A 16,614-nucleotide genomic window follows, 5' to 3' on the forward strand; every position below is an offset into this window, starting at 1 on the left:
CGGGGGAGCCGTCAAAGGCCACGCCCACCTGGGCCGTGGCGAGAGGGTCTAAAGGTCGCCAGCAAACAAGCTCAGCTCACAGCAATACAAGCTCAGCTTGACTGTTGACACCGAAAATGGATCACAGCAGAGCGCACAACACGACACTTTGGAGTGCAACCTGGGATTTTGGACCAACAAACATTCTGCCCTAAAAGTGAGCGGGCAGACCAAAGCGTACGTCGTAGAGACTTGAAACTCTTGAGGGATGGTAGTACCCGCCCGGTCTACAACATCACCAAGGCTCGGCCCAATCGGCCCCAAGGTGGCGCTGCAGCGATCAGAAGTACGAAATGCCTCGTAACTCCTGAACCGTCCGTCGCAGACCCAAGTGTCTTACATCACCGGAATCCTTGGCTCGGGCCGAACAAGACGCAGGCCTCGGATTCGATGGTTGCGCTGGCGAGATTTTCGGGTATTTGGGATTTTGTGAAAAAGCTACTTTTGCACACTAGTCCTAGGTCTTTCGCCCGATCTGACCCAAACCGGTGCAGAAAGATTCCCTGGAGTCTGATTGCCGACAGCGATGGGGAAAAAAGTCGGAATTTCGATTCACGTTGGCGACGGGACGCCAAAACGTTGGGAGTGGGCGAGGCGGGCTTTACTTAAATGGCCATAACTCTCCAACGGAATGAGACAATTACACCCAAGTCGGTACACCTGTGCACGGGCTCAGCCTGTGCTCAGGTGAAAAGGGATGTGGCGACTGGCCACTTGGTGGCGCTGTAAACAGTAAAAACAACAACATGAATACGGCCATAGGCGACTGTATGTCAGGTGATTTTTCACACATGCACAAGGTATTCATACCACATGATAGAACTCCTCATTCGGAACAACTTTGCTTCTAGGACCACTGCTGCCAATAAAAGCGCTGGTTGAATAATGGAGATTATTTGAAGAATGATGAAAAAAAAAACTAAAAAACAGCCCTACTTTTGCAGACTGGTCCTAGGTTGAGAGTTTTACATCTCTCGATCAACCACTGCAGTTCAATTCCCTGGACTTCCTAGGTCGTTAACTACCAGAAGAAGAGGAACTCGAACAATCTGCTCTTTTAACCAGTGTGTCCAGGGGAGAGCGCGAACGCAGTCCCCCACTACCATAAATTATGCAGTCGAGATTCCCACATTTGGGGAATTCGCAGGGGTCAGCACAACCGGAGTGCAATGGCCGAGCCTCGCCCTGGGTGAACCACCTTCCTGATCATGGTGTCTCCCCTGCCAGGTAAGTATGAATTCCCAGGCCTCCCGTCAGAGGCACCGTGTCCCTCTCCGCAATCCTCACCAACGGTCGGACAATCAAACACACACCTGATTCAACTCATCAGCTCATTCGTAAAAACTCCAAGAGATAAGAGAGAGACATCAAAAACCTGCAGAGTCGGGCTCTTTTGCTGTTGTTGTTGTGGATGATGTTGTTTTCATGCTCCGGATCCATGAGCCAAAAATCAATTTCATACGCGGTCACCGGATAGTGGACGAATCAGATGTTAAACGAGATAAGAACAGAGTTGTTGTTTTTTTTTCCCTCTCACACCACCATTACCTGTATAGCATATGATCACCTACAACACCTTTAAAGCACCCATACACGTTACTTCCATTAACACCTGCTGCCACACAAGACTAAAACATCTCTTTCATTGAACACAGTTTTTGGGGGTGCACCGTTCCCAGAAGTACTGCAATACCGGGTCGATGCGTGGAGTGGACGGAGCAAGCCCCTCTTCCATCTCCCAGTTCCAAAAATCAATTTAATATATGGTGCCCGGGTAGGGCACGTATCAGATATTAAACTGATAAGAACAGATACTACACTTGATCTTAGCCAAAAGGCCGAGAAGCGATGACACAATGACGCAGAGGCGGGGGAGCCGTCAAAGGCCACGCCCACCTGGGCCGTGGCGAGAGGGTCTAAAGGTCGCCAGCAAACAAGCTCAGCTCACAGCAATACAAGCTCAGCTTGACTGTTGACACCGAAAATGGATCACAGCAGAGCGCACAACACGACACTTTGGAGTGCAACCTGGGATTTTGGACCAACAAACATTCTGCCCTAAAAGTGAGCGGGCAGACCAAAGCGTACGTCGTAGAGACTTGAAACTCTTGAGGGATGGTAGTACCCGCCCGGTCTACAACATCACCAAGGCTCGGCCCAATCGGCCCCAAGGTGGCGCTGCAGCGATCAGAAGTACGAAATGCCTCGTAACTCCTGAACCGTCCGTCGCAGACCCAAGTGTCTTACATCACCGGAATCCTTGGCTCGGGCCGAACAAGACGCAGGCCTCGGATTCGATGGTTGCGCTGGCGAGATTTTCGGGTATTTGGGATTTTGTGAAAAAGCTACTTTTGCACACTAGTCCTAGGTCTTTCGCCCGATCTGACCCAAACCGGTGCAGAAAGATTCCCTGGAGTCTGATTGCCGACAGCGATGGGGAAAAAAGTCAAAATTTCGATTCACGTTGGCGACGGGACGCCAAAACGTTGGGAGTGGGCGAGGCGGGCTTTACTTAAATGGCCATAACTCTCCAACGGAATGAGACAATTACACCCAAGTCGGTACACCTGTGCACGGGCTCAGCCTGTGCTCAGGTGAAAAGGGATGTGGCGACTGGCCACTTGGTGGCGCTGTAAACAGTAAAAACAACAACATGAATACGGCCATAGGCGACTGTATGTCAGGTGATTTTTCACACATGCACAAGGTATTCATACCACATGATAGAACTCCTCATTCGGAACAACTTTGCTTCTAGGACCACTGCTGCCAATAAAAGCGCTGGTTGAATAATGGAGATTATTTGAAGAATGATGAAAAAAAAAACTAAAAAACAGCCCTACTTTTGCAGACTGGTCCTAGGTTGAGAGTTTTACATCTCTCGATCAACCACTGCAGTTCAATTCCCTGGACTTCCTAGGTCGTTAACTACCAGAAGAAGAGGAACTCGAACAATCTGCTCTTTTAACCAGTGTGTCCAGGGGAGAGCGCGAACGCAGTCCCCCACTACCATAAATTATGCAGTCGAGATTCCCACATTTGGGGAATTCGCAGGGGTCAGCACAACCGGAGTGCAATGGCCGAGCCTCGCCCTGGGTGAACCACCTTCCTGATCATGGTGTCTCCCCTGCCAGGTAAGTATGAATTCCCAGGCCTCCCGTCAGAGGCACCGTGTCCCTCTCCGCAATCCTCACCAACGGTCGGACAATCAAACACACACCTGATTCAACTCATCAGCTCATTCGTAAAAACTCCAAGAGATAAGAGAGAGACATCAAAAACCTGCAGAGTCGGGCTCTTTTGCTGTTGTTGTTGTGGATGATGTTGTTTTCATGCTCCGGATCCATGAGCCAAAAATCAATTTCATACGCGGCCACCGGATAGTGGACGAATCAGATGTTAAACGAGATAAGAACAGAGTTGTTGTTTTTTTTTCCCTCTCACACCACCATTACCTGTATAGCATATGATCACCTACAACACCTTTAAAGCACCCATACACAGCAATATACGTTACTTCCATTAACACCTGCTGCCACACAAGACTAAAACATCTCTTTCATTGAACACAGTTTTTGGGGGTGCACCGTTCCCAGAAGTACTGCAATACCGGGTCGATGCGTGGAGTGGACGGAGCAAGCCCCTCTTCCATCTCCCAGTTCCAAAAATCAATTTAATATATGGTGCCCGGGTAGGGCACGTATCAGATATTAAACTGATAAGAACAGATTTTTTCTTTCGAAAAAAGTTTATTGTCACATTGTTTCATTCCATTCTTTCAATATCCATTTTTTCCTTATAAAATCACATTTTTGCACATATCTTAAAACAACAAAAAGGACATAAGTTACAGTTAAAAATCAGTTATGTTGATGTGTTGTGTAAAAGTCCATGTATGTTGTGTGTTGTTTTAAAGTAAAGGTAAAATGGATTAAAATAAAATAGGAATGCAAATATAAAACAATAAAACAATAAAATATGCCAAATAAAACATCTCTTGTACAGGATCGAGGGTGAGTCCCTATCAAGAATGTCCATTCACTCCAGGTCTCCAGAACAGGCCCCAGACTCCTCGCTTCCAGTGCCCAGCGGAGATCCCCTCTCCTCCGGCCCGCTGGCCCGCTGTTCCCGTAGCCAGAGTGGTGAGGGTGCATCTACGGGCGGCCAGGTACGGTGGCGGCCGGGACCTTCTCCGTGTGACCTCGGCCCCCCCATCCGAATAACGACGTGCGGCCCACCCTGCAGCGTTGATGTTATCCTCTGCTCGCACGCGTGGAGGGGGACCGTCACGCGTTTCCCCACCAGCAGGTTTCTGGTGACCCAGATGGCATCCTTGATGTGGTTGAGGGTGAGCCAGAGCGAGGCAAACGTTGGTGGTGTCAACTCCTTCAAGCCCTGACCCACCCCCAGGATGGCGAGCTTATAGTCCACCTGAGCCCCACCCGCTGGCAGGCACGGGAAAAACAGGGGGCCTGTCTTGGCCCACAGGTCCCGCGCAGCGCCGCACTCCCAGAGCAGATGTTGAACGGTCTCCGGGGAACCACATCCGGACCGTGGGCAGGTGGAGTTTTTGGCCATGCCTCTGGAGTGCATGACCGCCCTGACCGGGAGGATCTCATGAGCCACCATCCACGACAGGTCCTTAAGCCTGTTCTGGAGAGCTGGGTGGGCTGCGTTCCTCCAAACGTCTTTGGCCTCACCTAGTGTGAGGCCTGGAACTGGACTCACCGATTCTCGATCCTGCACAAGAGAGACGAGAGACTTGTGATTAGTTAAAACAGTGGCATCATTTGTTTCTAAAAGATATTTCTTTAAAAATTTCTTAATAAAACTATGCTCTTTTGACAAATTAAAAGACACTGGACTTTTAAGATCAATGGGTAAAATTTTCAAACTTCTTAGGTATGACCCCATCCAGAATCGGGTCATGGCTGCTGTCTTGTGTTCTCTGGATGGGGTCAGTGCATACTGGATATGGAGGGCGGCAAAGCGGCTGCCTAAAAACAGGTGGGGGTCTGGGAGGCCTTTCCCGCCATTCTCTTTTTTCTTTTTAACCACCTCCCTCTTGATTCGTTCCCACTTGGACCCCCACAGGAAATAAAATACCGCCCTCTCCAACTTGGCCAGGAATCGTCTTGGGGGACTAAAAACAGAACAGACAAGTAAAATTAGTGGTAAAATCACTGCTTTAAAAATTAAAATCTTGCCTTCTAACGTCAGTTGTCTTAGTCCCCAAAAGCCCAGTCTTTGTCTGACTTTCCCTAACATGTCAGTCCAGTTTCCTGGTCCTCCACCCTCCCTGTCAAATTTTACTCCTAAAATTTTCAAATCCTTTTCTTTAAAATCCAAATCTAGTCCTCCTGTGTCCACGTCGCCCCACGGCCCGAAGAGCAGGGCCTCGGACTTACTCCTGTTAAGCTTGGCGCCCGAGGCCCGACCGTACCAGTCAGTCAAGTCCATTGCTCTTCGTACTGATAAAAAGTCAGTCGCTAAAAGGGTCACGTCATCCATATATAAAACGCAGGTCGCCGTCAGTCCACCAGTTCCTGGGATATCTAGTCCTTTAATCCATTTATCCCTTCTCAAGATCTGTGCCAGTGGCTCAATACAAGCCACATACAGAAGGGGAGATAAAGGACACCCCTGACGGACACCGGTGTGGATATTTACAGCTTTGGAAAGATGCCCATTTGCAAGAAATTTGCTGCTTAAGCCCTCATACAGCAGTCCCACCCAAGCTATAAACCTCTCTGGAAACCCCATTTTTTGCAGTACCTGAAGGAGGTACTGGTGCGAGACCCGATCAAAAGCTTTTTCAAAGTCTAAATTTAGGACTACAAGTCTAATGTTTCTGTCTCTCGCATAACAGATGGCGTCTCTGATCAGTACCAGGCTGTCCGTGATCTTCCTGCCGGGCACAGCGCAAGCTTGATCCAGGTGGATTACGTCCTCTAAAACAGTCGACATGCGTGTAGCTAAAATCTTACTAAAAAGTTTACAATCATAATTTAAAAGAGTGATTGGTCGCCAGTTTCTCAAGTCAGTCTTGTCTCCTTTTTTGTACAGTAATGTAACTATCCCTACTCTAAAGCTGTCTGGAAGTCTGTCAAGAGTCTCAAATTCTTTAAAAACTGTAAGTAAGTCATGTGCTAAAATGTCCCAGAAAGTCAGATAAAACTCAAAGGGGAGTCCGTCCATGCCCGGGGACTTCCCCTTCTTAAAACCCTTTAAAGCTTTTTCCAATTCTAAAAGATTAAAATCCTGGGATAAAAGCACATCTGGACTCTTAACTTTTTTATCTAAAAACCCTAAAACTTCCTCTAAGATGCCATTGTGTACCTCTTTAGTGCCGTATAAATTACTGTAAAAACTTTCAATTTCCCCTAAAATCAGGTCAGTTGTATTTACTTCCCCCCCTCTAAAAGTTTTTAAAATATTGATCGACCCTCCCCGAGCTATTGTCTTTTTAAAAAAATACCTGGTACACTTCTCTCCTTCCTCTAACTCCCTTTCTCTACATCTTAAAATGACACCTTTGCTCTTTGTTTCAGACAGATCTGACATTTCTTTCTTTACTTCTTTTATTTCATTTGTAAAATCCAATCCATTGTTTAAAAGGTTAAAATATCTCTGCAGTCTTTTTTGCAACCCCATCATGCGTCTTTTTTCTTTATTCTTTTTTTCCTTTCCAATTTGTTTAAAAAACCGTCCTGTCCTTTGTTTCACCATCTCCCACCACTGTGCACGTGAGTCGTAAAAGTCCTGGAGGGTCTGCCATTGGCTGAACTGCTCCCTATACTCACTAACCAGTTCCTCGTCCTCTAATAGGGAACAGTTCAGCTTCCACAGCCCTCTCCCTGCAGTCACACCCGTGGGGAGTGAAAGAGTGCAAGACAGCATCATATGGTCGGAAAAAAAGAGGGGGGTCAATGTAGCATCGGTCGGCGGGAGGTCCCTGGTAAAAATATAGTCAATTCGAGAGGCTCTGGCACCGTCACCACTGAACCAGGTGAAGCCTTCCTCTCTTTGATGCATTGTTTTAAAACAGTCAACTAACTTAAAATCTTTGACTATATTTTGTAATAAAACCGATGTCTTGTCGACCTTAAAATCCTCTCCTACCCTCCTTCTGTCCTTTTTTGATAATACACAATTAAAATCCCCTGCTACCACTAGGGGAGCCCTGCCTAGCATGTGGGGTTGCAAGTCTTCTAAAAGCTCATACCTGTTATTTTTTTCAGTAAAACCATACATATTTAAAATGTTAAGATCCTTACCTAAAAAAGTCAGATTTGCTAAAATTGCCCGCCCGTCCCTCACCACAGTGCTGCCCTTCACCAAAAGGTTGGGATTTTTTATTAAAATAGCAACACCGTCATTTTTGTTAAAATTGGACCCACTCCAAATGGAAAATCCTGGGGTCCAAATCTCCTCCCACTTCCTGTAATTTGTTAAAAAGGGCAAACCACATTCTTGCAATAAAAACACATCTGACTTAAAAGTTTTTAAAAAGGATAACACACTCTGTGCTCGCAAAGTAGACCTCACACTTCTCACATTGATTGTAGAGATAGTGAGGGCCATGAGCAGTATGGTTAAAAATACAAGCATTAATAGAAGGATAAAACCAAAAGACTGCAGAAAGTTACATTAAAATCATGTTATGTCATGTAGCACTTGCTTCTCCTTTTCCCCAGAAAAACTGGGATCAGGAGGGCAAATGCTCGCCGCCTCAGAGTCCACAGAGAGAACCTCTTGTGGCTCCTTCGGTGACGATGTTCTAAGCTTAACGTGCAAAAAGGAGACTTCATTGGGAGATTCTGCGGGCCACATACGGTCTAGATCTAACGAAGAGGAACTATCTAGCCGATGCGATGCCCGCAGCCTTTTCTCCTCTGTTTGAAGCAGAGGAGATCTCACAGACCTTTTTTGCACCTGAGCATTGGGGAGTGAACCCTCGGATTCACCCCCACTATCCACCACACTAACCTCCGATACGGTGTAGAGTGAGGAAGCCGTTGCATCCTCCTCCTCCTCCTCCATTTTGTTTTCACTTCTCTCTTGTTGGGGAACGGCTTCCTCACTCTGTTCGCTGTTAAAACTTGACTCCGCCCCTGTGGCCGCCCCACTTCCTTCCTCCTGCCCACTCCCTGAGGCTGGCTGGGAAATAGAATTTCCCGCCAAAACCTCAGGGACCGCCTCCTCCTTCCTTTGCTCTTTTGTTTGTTCCACATGTGGGGCGGCCATTTTGTTGCCTTTCAGTTTGTTGGCAAAACTTTTAGGGCAATCTCTGTAGAGATGGGATGACTCCCCACAGAGGTTGCACCGCCTGCCATTGGTACACTCTTCAAAAGTATGACCAATTTCTCTGCATTTCCCACATATCATTTCCTGGCATGCTTCAGCTAAGTGCCCAAACTTTCCACATTTTCTACATAATTTGGGCATACCCTGGTAGTGAATGTAGCCTCTGTTCTCACCCAACACAATCATAGAAGGCAGATGCTTCAGGCCCTGGTAGCCCCCAGCGTCTTCCCATTGTTTAATGGGAATTCGCCAGGAGCATGTCCAAATACCATCCTCATCTAAAACCTTGACTGGCTGGCTTCGAACTGTGCAAAATCTGCCCAGCCAGACACAAATGTCCTCCCCAGTCACTGTCTCATTAAACATTCTAACAATCACAGTTTTAAGTGTGTTGTCAGAGAGCTTTTCAACAGTAAACATGGACAGCTGGGATTTAGCTACTTCAAATCTGTGCCAGAAATCATTCAGGTGGGAAACCGCTCTAAAACTAACATCAAATCCTTTGTTCAGGGGCAGAGTCACGATGCAATTCAGATCATCAGGTTTAAAATTTAGAGTTTTTTGGATCAGCTTCCTGGAGAAGTCAAGACGTGACATCCCCAGGAGCTTCCCCTCAACTTCTTTGAATAAAAAACGCACGCTGTGGTGCCTCCTCATGCCGGCACGGGCAGCCGACATGGTGGAGACACCAACAGCCTAAAACTTTAAAAAACAATAAATAAATAAATAATAAATAAATAGATAAAAAGGTCTTACCTTAAAACAGAACCGGAATAAAAGCAGCTGGATCAATGTACCTCTCAAAAGTTTGGGGCTCAAGTCACTGAAGGACCCAAGCCGGAAAAACCTCCAAGAGGCGATCGCTGTCTCTACCCTAGGACCAGACACTTGATCTTAGCCAAAAGGCCGAGAAGCGATGACACAATGACGCAGAGGCGGGGGAGCCGTCAAAGGCCACGCCCACCTGGGCCGTGGCGAGAGGGTCTAAAGGTCGCCAGCAAACAAGCTCAGCTCACAGCAATACAAGCTCAGCTTGACTGTTGACACCGAAAATGGATCACAGCAGAGCGCACAACACGACACTTTGGAGTGCAACCTGGGATTTTGGACCAACAAACATTCTGCCCTAAAAGTGAGCGGGCAGACCAAAGCGTACGTCGTAGAGACTTGAAACTCTTGAGGGATGGTAGTACCCGCCCGGTCTACAACATCACCAAGGCTCGGCCCAATCGGCCCCAAGGTGGCGCTGCAGCGATCAGAAGTACGAAATGCCTCGTAACTCCTGAACCGTCCGTCGCAGACCCAAGTGTCTTACATCACCGGAATCCTTGGCTCGGGCCGAACAAGACGCAGGCCTCGGATTCGATGGTTGCGCTGGCGAGATTTTCGGGTATTTGGGATTTTGTGAAAAAGCTACTTTTGCACACTAGTCCTAGGTCTTTCGCCCGATCTGACCCAAACCGGTGCAGAAAGATTCCCTGGAGTCTGATTGCCGACAGCGATGGGGAAAAAAGTCGGAATTTCGATTCACGTTGGCGACGGGACGCCAAAACGTTGGGAGTGGGCGAGGCGGGCTTTACTTAAATGGCCATAACTCTCCAACGGAATGAGACAATTACACCCAAGTCGGTACACCTGTGCACGGGCTCAGCCTGTGCTCTGGTGAAAAGGGATGTGGCGACTGGCCACTTGGTGGCGCTGTAAACAGTAAAAACAACAACATGAATACGGCCATAGGCGACTGTATGTCAGGTGATTTTTCACACATGCACAAGGTATTCATACCACATGATAGAACTCCTCATTCGGAACAACTTTGCTTCTAGGACCACTGCTGCCAATAAAAGCGCTGGTTGAATAATGGAGATTATTTGAAGAATGATGAAAAAAAAAACTAAAAAACAGCCCTACTTTTGCAGACTGGTCCTAGGTTGAGAGTTTTACATCTCTCGATCAACCACTGCAGTTCAATTCCCTGGACTTCCTAGGTCGTTAACTACCAGAAGAAGAGGAACTCGAACAATCTGCTCTTTTAACCAGTGTGTCCAGGGGAGAGCGCGAACGCAGTCCCCCACTACCATAAATTATGCAGTCGAGATTCCCACATTTGGGGAATTCGCAGGGGTCAGCACAACCGGAGTGCAATGGCCGAGCCTCGCCCTGGGTGAACCACCTTCCTGATCATGGTGTCTCCCCTGCCAGGTAAGTATGAATTCCCAGGCCTCCCGTCAGAGGCACCGTGTCCCTCTCCGCAATCCTCACCAACGGTCGGACAATCAAACACACACCTGATTCAACTCATCAGCTCATTCGTAAAAACTCCAAGAGATAAGAGAGAGACATCAAAAACCTGCAGAGTCGGGCTCTTTTGCTGTTGTTGTTGTGGATGATGTTGTTTTCATGCTCCGGATCCATGAGCCAAAAATCAATTTCATACGCGGTCACCGGATAGTGGACGAATCAGATGTTAAACGAGATAAGAACAGAGTTGTTGTTTTTTTTTCCCTCTCACACCACCATTACCTGTATAGCATATGATCACCTACAACACCTTTAAAGCACCCATACACGTTACTTCCATTAACACCTGCTGCCACACAAGACTAAAACATCTCTTTCATTGAACACAGTTTTTGGGGGTGCACCGTTCCCAGAAGTACTGCAATACCGGGTCGATGCGTGGAGTGGACGGAGCAAGCCCCTCTTCCATCTCCCAGTTCCAAAAATCAATTTAATATATGGTGCCCGGGTAGGGCACGTATCAGATATTAAACTGATAAGAACAGATACTACACTTGATCTTAGCCAAAAGGCCGAGAAGCGATGACACAATGACGCAGAGGCGGGGGAGCCGTCAAAGGCCACGCCCACCTGGGCCGTGGCGAGAGGGTCTAAAGGTCGCCAGCAAACAAGCTCAGCTCACAGCAATACAAGCTCAGCTTGACTGTTGACACCGAAAATGGATCACAGCAGAGCGCACAACACGACACTTTGGAGTGCAACCTGGGATTTTGGACCAACAAACATTCTGCCCTAAAAGTGAGCGGGCAGACCAAAGCGTACGTCGTAGAGACTTGAAACTCTTGAGGGATGGTAGTACCCGCCCGGTCTACAACATCACCAAGGCTCGGCCCAATCGGCCCCAAGGTGGCGCTGCAGCGATCAGAAGTACGAAATGCCTCGTAACTCCTGAACCGTCCGTCGCAGACCCAAGTGTCTTACATCACCGGAATCCTTGGCTCGGGCCGAACAAGACGCAGGCCTCGGATTCGATGGTTGCGCTGGCGAGATTTTCGGGTATTTGGGATTTTGTGAAAAAGCTACTTTTGCACACTAGTCCTAGGTCTTTCGCCCGATCTGACCCAAACCGGTGCAGAAAGATTCCCTGGAGTCTGATTGCCGACAGCGATGGGGAAAAAAGTCGGAATTTCGATTCACGTTGGCGACGGGACGCCAAAACGTTGGGAGTGGGCGAGGCGGGCTTTACTTAAATGGCCATAACTCTCCAACGGAATGAGACAATTACACCCAAGTCGGTACACCTGTGCACGGGCTCAGCCTGTGCTCTGGTGAAAAGGGATGTGGCGACTGGCCACTTGGTGGCGCTGTAAACAGTAAAAACAACAACATGAATACGGCCATAGGCGACTGTATGTCAGGTGATTTTTCACACATGCACAAGGTATTCATACCACATGATAGAACTCCTCATTCGGAACAACTTTGCTTCTAGGACCACTGCTGCCAATAAAAGCGCTGGTTGAATAATGGAGATTATTTGAAGAATGATGAAAAAAAAACCTAAAAAACAGCCCTACTTTTGCAGACTGGTCCTAGGTTGAGAGTTTTACATCTCTCGATCAACCACTGCAGTTCAATTCCCTGGACTTCCTAGGTCGTTAACTACCAGAAGAAGAGGAACTCGAACAATCTGCTCTTTTAACCAGTGTGTCCAGGGGAGAGCGCGAACGCAGTCCCCCACTACCATAAATTATGCAGTCGAGATTCCCACATTTGGGGAATTCGCAGGGGTCAGCACAACCGGAGTGCAATGGCCGAGCCTCACCCTGGGTGAACCACCTTCCTGATCATGGTGTCTCCCCTGCCAGGTAAGTATGAATTCCCAGGCCTCCCGTCAGAGGCACCGTGTCCCTCTCCGCAATCCTCACCAACGGTCGGACAATCAAACACACACCTGATTCAACTCATCAGCTCATTCGTAAAAACTCCAAGAGATAAGAGAGAGACATCAAAAACCTGCAGAGTCGGGCTCTTTTGCTGTTGTTGTTGTGGATGATGTTGTTTTCATGCTCCGGATCCATGAGCCAAAAATCAATTTCATACGCGGTCACCGGATAGTGGACGAATCAGATGTTAAACGAGATAAGAACAGAGTTGTTGTTTTTTTTTCCCTCTCACACCACCATTACCTGTATAGCATATGATCACCTACAACACCTTTAAAGCACCCATACACAGCAATATACGTTACTTCCATTAACACCTGCTGCCACACAAGACTAAAACATCTCTTTCATTGAACACAGTTTTTGGGGGTGCACCGTTCCCAGAAGTACTGCAATACCGGGTCGATGCGTGGAGTGGACGGAGCAAGCCCCTCTTCCATCTCCCAGTTCCAAAAATCAATTTAATATATGGTGCCCGGGTAGGGCACGTATCAGATATTAAACTGATAAGAACAGATACTACACTTGATCTTAGCCAAAAGGCCGAGAAGCGATGACACAATGACGCAGAGGCGGGGGAGCCGTCAAAGGCCACGCCCACCTGGGCCGTGGCGAGAGGGTCTAAAGGTCGCCAGCAAACAAGCTCAGCTCACAGCAATACAAGCTCAGCTTGACTGTTGACACCGAAAATGGATCACAGCAGAGCGCACAACACGACACTTTGGAGTGCAACCTGGGATTTTGGACCAACAAACATTCTGCCCTAAAAGTGAGCGGGCAGACCAAAGCGTACGTCGTAGAGACTTGAAACTCTTGAGGGATGGTAGTACCCGCCCGGTCTACAACATCACCAAGGCTCGGCCCAATCGGCCCCAAGGTGGCGCTGCAGCGATCAGAAGTACGAAATGCCTCGTAACTCCTGAACCGTCCGTCGCAGACCCAAGTGTCTTACATCACCGGAATCCTTGGCTCGGGCCGAACAAGACGCAGGCCTCGGATTCGATGGTTGCGCTGGCGAGATTTTCGGGTATTTGGGATTTTGTGAAAAAGCTACTTTTGCACACTAGTCCTAGGTCTTTCGCCCGATCTGACCCAAACCGGTGCAGAAAGATTCCCTGGAGTCTGATTGCCGACAGCGATGGGGAAAAAAGTCGGAATTTCGATTCACGTTGGCGACGGGACGCCAAAACGTTGGGAGTGGGCGAGGCGGGCTTTACTTAAATGGCCATAACTCTCCAACGGAATGAGACAATTACACCCAAGTCGGTACACCTGTGCACGGGCTCAGCCTGTGCTCTGGTGAAAAGGGATGTGGCGACTGGCCACTTGGTGGCGCTGTAAACAGTAAAAACAACAACATGAATACGGCCATAGGCGACTGTATGTCAGGTGATTTTTCACACATGCACAAGGTATTCATACCACATGATAGAACTCCTCATTCGGAACAACTTTGCTTCTAGGACCACTGCTGCCAATAAAAGCGCTGGTTGAATAATGGAGATTATTTGAAGAATGATGAAAAAAAAAACTAAAAAACAGCCCTACTTTTGCAGACTGGTCCTAGGTTGAGAGTTTTACATCTCTCGATCAACCACTGCAGTTCAATTCCCTGGACTTCCTAGGTCGTTAACTACCAGAAGAAGAGGAACTCGAACAATCTGCTCTTTTAACCAGTGTGTCCAGGGGAGAGCGCGAACGCAGTCCCCCACTACCATAAATTATGCAGTCGAGATTCCCACATTTGGGGAATTCGCAGGGGTCAGCACAACCGGAGTGCAATGGCCGAGCCTCGCCCTGGGTGAACCACCTTCCTGATCATGGTGTCTCCCCTGCCAGGTAAGTATGAATTCCCAGGCCTCCCGTCAGAGGCACCGTGTCCCTCTCCGCAATCCTCACCAACGGTCGGACAATCAAACACACACCTGATTCAACTCATCAGCTCATTCGTAAAAACTCCAAGAGATAAGAGAGAGACATCAAAAACCTGCAGAGTCGGGCTCTTTTGCTGTTGTTGTTGTGGATGATGTTGTTTTCATGCTCCGGATCCATGAGCCAAAAATCAATTTCATACGCGGTCACCGGATAGTGGACGAATCAGATGTTAAACGAGATAAGAACAGAGTTGTTGTTTTTTTTTCCCTCTCACACCACCATTACCTGTATAGCATATGATCACCTACAACACCTTTAAAGCACCCATACACGTTACTTCCATTAACACCTGCTGCCACACAAGACTAAAACATCTCTTTCATTGAACACAGTTTTTGGGGGTGCACCGTTCCCAGAAGTACTGCAATACCGGGTCGATGCGTGGAGTGGACGGAGCAAGCCCCTCTTCCATCTCCCAGTTCCAAAAATCAATTTAATATATGGTGCCCGGGTAGGGCACGTATCAGATATTAAACTGATAAGAACAGATACTACACTTGATCTTAGCCAAAAGGCCGAGAAGCGATGACACAATGACGCAGAGGCGGGGGAGCCGTCAAAGGCCACGCCCACCTGGGCCGTGGCGAGAGGGTCTAAAGGTCGCCAGCAAACAAGCTCAGCTCACAGCAATACAAGCTCAGCTTGACTGTTGACACCGAAAATGGATCACAGCAGAGCGCACAACACGACACTTTGGAGTGCAACCTGGGATTTTGGACCAACAAACATTCTGCCCTAAAAGTGAGCGGGCAGACCAAAGCGTACGTCGTAGAGACTTGAAACTCTTGAGGGATGGTAGTACCCGCCCGGTCTACAACATCACCAAGGCTCGGCCCAATCGGCCCCAAGGTGGCGCTGCAGCGATCAGAAGTACGAAATGCCTCGTAACTCCTGAACCGTCCGTCGCAGACCCAAGTGTCTTACATCACCGGAATCCTTGGCTCGGGCCGAACAAGACGCAGGCCTCGGATTCGATGGTTGCGCTGGCGAGATTTTCGGGTATTTGGGATTTTGTGAAAAAGCTACTTTTGCACACTAGTCCTAGGTCTTTCGCCCGATCTGACCCAAACCGGTGCAGAAAGATTCCCTGGAGTCTGATTGCCGACAGCGATGGGGAAAAAAGTCGGAATTTCGATTCACGTTGGCGACGGGACGCCAAAACGTTGGGAGTGGGCGAGGCGGGCTTTACTTAAATGGCCATAACTCTCCAACGGAATGAGACAATTACACCCAAGTCGGTACACCTGTGCACGGGCTCAGCCTGTGCTCAGGTGAAAAGGGATGTGGCGACTGGCCACTTGGTGGCGCTGTAAACAGTAAAAACAACAACATGAATACGGCCATAGGCGACTGTATGTCAGGTGATTTTTCACACATGCACAAGGTATTCATACCACATGATAGAACTCCTCATTCGGAACAACTTTGCTTCTAGGACCACTGCTGCCAATAAAAGCGCTGGTTGAATAATGGAGATTATTTGAAGAATGATGAAAAAAAAAACTAAAAAACAGCCCTACTTTTGCAGACTGGTCCTAGGTTGAGAGTTTTACATCTCTCGATCAACCACTGCAGTTCAATTCCCTGGACTTCCTAGGTCGTTAACTACCAGAAGAAGAGGAACTCGAACAATCTGCTCTTTTAACCAGTGTGTCCAGGGGAGAGCGCGAACGCAGTCCCCCACTACCATAAATTATGCAGTCGAGATTCCCACATTTGGGGAATTCGCAGGGGTCAGCACAACCGGAGTGCAATGGCCGAGCCTCGCCCTGGGTGAACCACCTTCCTGATCATGGTGTCTCCCCTGCCAGGTAAGTATGAATTCCCAGGCCTCCCGTCAGAGGCACCGTGTCCCTCTCCGCAATCCTCACCAACGGTCGGACAATCAAACACACACCTGATTCAACTCATCAGCTCATTCGTAAAAACTCCAAGAGATAAGAGAGAGACATCAAAAACCTGCAGAGTCGGGCTCTTTTGCTGTTGTTGTTGTGGATGATGTTGTTTTCATGCTCCGGATCCATGAGCCAAAAATCAATTTCATACGCGGCCACCGGATAGTGGACGAATCAGATGTTAAACGAGATAAGAACAGAGTTGTTGTTTTTTTTTCCCTCTCACACCACCATTACCTGTATAGCATATG

At 48.2% G+C, this 16,614-nt stretch overlaps 10 non-coding genes and 1 pseudogene across 10 annotated transcripts; all 11 read right to left on the reverse strand.

Annotated features, from left to right (window-relative positions):
• Window positions 1–1,110: 1,110 nt before the first annotated feature.
• On the reverse strand, window positions 1,111–1,274 carry LOC143726820 (U1 spliceosomal RNA). Its single transcript, XR_013199048.1, has one exon. It is a non-coding gene; the product is annotated as a U1 spliceosomal RNA (small nuclear RNA).
• Window positions 1,275–1,698: 424 nt separating this feature from the next.
• LOC143727151 (U2 spliceosomal RNA) lies at window positions 1,699–1,889 on the reverse strand. Its single transcript, XR_013199359.1, has one exon. It is a non-coding gene; the product is annotated as a U2 spliceosomal RNA (small nuclear RNA).
• A 1,128-nt stretch (window positions 1,890–3,017) lies between these two features.
• On the reverse strand, window positions 3,018–3,181 carry LOC143726821 (U1 spliceosomal RNA). Its single transcript, XR_013199049.1, has one exon. It is a non-coding gene; the product is annotated as a U1 spliceosomal RNA (small nuclear RNA).
• Window positions 3,182–3,615: 434 nt separating this feature from the next.
• Window positions 3,616–3,792, reverse strand: LOC143727405 (U2 spliceosomal RNA; annotated as a pseudogene).
• A 6,600-nt stretch (window positions 3,793–10,392) lies between these two features.
• Window positions 10,393–10,556, reverse strand: LOC143726822 (U1 spliceosomal RNA). The gene has a single exon (XR_013199050.1). It is a non-coding gene; the product is annotated as a U1 spliceosomal RNA (small nuclear RNA).
• A 424-nt stretch (window positions 10,557–10,980) lies between these two features.
• Window positions 10,981–11,171, reverse strand: LOC143727153 (U2 spliceosomal RNA). The gene has a single exon (XR_013199361.1). It is a non-coding gene; the product is annotated as a U2 spliceosomal RNA (small nuclear RNA).
• Window positions 11,172–12,299: 1,128 nt separating this feature from the next.
• Window positions 12,300–12,463, reverse strand: LOC143726528 (U1 spliceosomal RNA). Its single transcript, XR_013198769.1, has one exon. It is a non-coding gene; the product is annotated as a U1 spliceosomal RNA (small nuclear RNA).
• Window positions 12,464–12,897: 434 nt separating this feature from the next.
• On the reverse strand, window positions 12,898–13,088 carry LOC143727154 (U2 spliceosomal RNA). Its single transcript, XR_013199362.1, has one exon. It is a non-coding gene; the product is annotated as a U2 spliceosomal RNA (small nuclear RNA).
• Window positions 13,089–14,216: 1,128 nt separating this feature from the next.
• LOC143726823 (U1 spliceosomal RNA) lies at window positions 14,217–14,380 on the reverse strand. The gene has a single exon (XR_013199051.1). It is a non-coding gene; the product is annotated as a U1 spliceosomal RNA (small nuclear RNA).
• A 424-nt stretch (window positions 14,381–14,804) lies between these two features.
• Window positions 14,805–14,995, reverse strand: LOC143727155 (U2 spliceosomal RNA). Its single transcript, XR_013199363.1, has one exon. It is a non-coding gene; the product is annotated as a U2 spliceosomal RNA (small nuclear RNA).
• Window positions 14,996–16,123: 1,128 nt separating this feature from the next.
• LOC143726824 (U1 spliceosomal RNA) lies at window positions 16,124–16,287 on the reverse strand. Its single transcript, XR_013199052.1, has one exon. It is a non-coding gene; the product is annotated as a U1 spliceosomal RNA (small nuclear RNA).
• Between the last annotated feature and the right edge of the window lie 327 nt (window positions 16,288–16,614).

Source organism: Siphateles boraxobius, unplaced genomic scaffold (genome assembly GCF_051911475.1).
Source record: "Siphateles boraxobius isolate OS27281-9 unplaced genomic scaffold, OSU_SipBor_1 77, whole genome shotgun sequence".
NCBI lineage: Eukaryota > Metazoa > Chordata > Actinopteri > Cypriniformes > Leuciscidae > Siphateles > Siphateles boraxobius.